The 2,115-nt window shown below is 50.7% G+C and overlaps 1 pseudogene; it reads left to right on the forward strand.

Moving 5' to 3' along the window:
- Window positions 1-7: 7 nt before the first annotated feature.
- On the forward strand, window positions 8-2,115 carry LOC102494614 (non-canonical poly(A) RNA polymerase PAPD5-like; annotated as a pseudogene).

Here is a 2,115-nt window from a genome sequence, read left to right on the forward strand (position 1 = left end):
CCGGCAGCCCGGGCAGCGCGGCCCCGACCCCGGTTCAGGCCCCGGTCCCGGCTCAGGCCGGCACGTACCGCTCCGGGAGCGCCTGCTGAGCCGCCACGCGCTGCCCGCGGAGCAGCGGGACTTCTTCACCTGGAGACTACCAACAGCCACCACCCCCACCAACCCGCGGCCTGGTCTGCGTCCCCCTCGGCGTCCTCGTCCCCCCCTTCAGCCGCGATCCCCGCCACTGAGCCCGCCGACCCCGCCTCGGGCAGCAGCAACCAGAGGAAGCGCGACAACAAGGCCAGCACCTATGGACTCAACTACAGTCTGCTGCAGCCCAGCAGAGGGCGGGCCGCAGGGGGCGGCCGGGGGGCGGCAGTGGGGGCGTGTACAGCGGAACGCCCTGGAAGCCGAGGAACTGCAACCAGGGAGTCGTGGGTCTTCATGAAGAAATCAGTGATTTTTATGAATAAATGTCTCCAAGCCCGGAGGAGGAGAAGATGCGGATGGAGGCGGTGACTGGACTGAGAGTGTGATCAAGGAGCTCTGGCCCTGTGCTGATGTCCAGATATTCGGAAGTTTTAAAACTGGCCTCTATTTACCCACTAGTGACATCGATCGTGTGGTTTTTGGAAAGTGGGAGAATCTACCCCTCTGGACCCTGGAAGAAGCTCTTCGGAAACATAAAGTTGCAGATGAGGATTCAGTGAAAGTTCTAGACAGGGCAACTGTACCTATTATCAAATTAACAGACTCTTTTACTGAAGTGAAAGTTGATATCCTCTTTAATGTACAGAATGGTGTGAGAGCTGCTGACCTCATCAAAGATTTTACCAAGAAATATCCTGTATTGCCATATTTGGTTTTAGTATTGAAACGATTCTTATTACAGAGGGACCTTAATGAAGTATTTACAGGTGGAATTGGTTCTTATAGTCTCTTTTTAATGACTGTCAGCTTCCTTCAGTTACATCCCAGGGAAGATGCTTGCATCCCCAACACACACTATGGTGTTCTCTTACTAGAATTTTTTGAATTGTATGGACGACACTTCAATTATTTAAAGACTGGCATCTGGATAAAGGATGGTGGTTCACGTGTGGCCAAAGATGAAGTACAAAAATATATGCTAGATGGCTACAGGCCCACCGAAGATCCTTTACAACCAGGGAATGATGCTGGAAGGAGTCCATACGGGGCCATGCAAGTGAAACAGGCCTTTGATTATGCCCATGTTGTTTTGAGCCATGCCGTATCGCCAATAGCAAAGTACTATCCCAACAACGAGACAGAGCATATTAGGTAGAATAATTAGAGTAACGGATGAAGTCGCCACGTATAGAGATTGGATATCAAAGCAGTGGGGCTTGCAGAATAGGCCTGAGCCTTCATGCCACGGAAATGGTGTTACCTTGATAATAGATACTCAGCAGATAGATAAATGTAATAATAACCTCTCTGAAGAAAATGAAGCCCTTGGAAAATGCAGAAGTAAAACTTCGGAATCTCTTAGTAAACCCTCTTCAAACTCTTCATCAGTTCCAGTGTCATCCTCTTCTGCCATGCAGTCCAGCTCTAGTGCCACGCAGTCCAGCTCTAGTGATGTAGATTCCGACGCGACACCATGCAAAACTCCGAAACAGCTGTTCTGCCGGCCGTCTGCTGGGAACCAAGTAGGATCTCGAGACGTGTCCTTGGAGTCCTCTCTGGCAGTTCGGAAGATGCAGAGCACCCAAACCACTAACACGTCCAACAGTACCAACAAACCCCAGCATGGATCAGCAAGGCTCTTTCGTTCTTCCAGCAAAGGCTTCCAAGGTACAACTCAAACAAGCCCTGGTTCCTTGATGACAAACAAACAGCATCAAGGCAAATCCAGTAATCAGTATTACCATGGCAAAAAGAGGAAACACAAGAGGGACGCGCCCCTCTCAGACCTCTGTAGATAGTCGGCGCTGTGCGATGGACCGTCTTCTGTGTGCAATGATCTCATGCTCAGGACAGTTGCCTAGGGACTCCTGGGACACATTCAGGAGCTCACACTGTTCAGACGTCGACTTAGCAACTGCGTTTTTTCCCAGCTCGCCACGGAATGGATCATGAAGACTGACAACCGCAAAAACAAAAGCAAGC

Source organism: Tupaia chinensis, unplaced genomic scaffold (genome assembly GCF_000334495.1).
Source record: "Tupaia chinensis unplaced genomic scaffold, TupChi_1.0 Scaffold143875_1, whole genome shotgun sequence".
Classification (NCBI taxonomy): domain Eukaryota; kingdom Metazoa; phylum Chordata; class Mammalia; order Scandentia; family Tupaiidae; genus Tupaia; species Tupaia belangeri.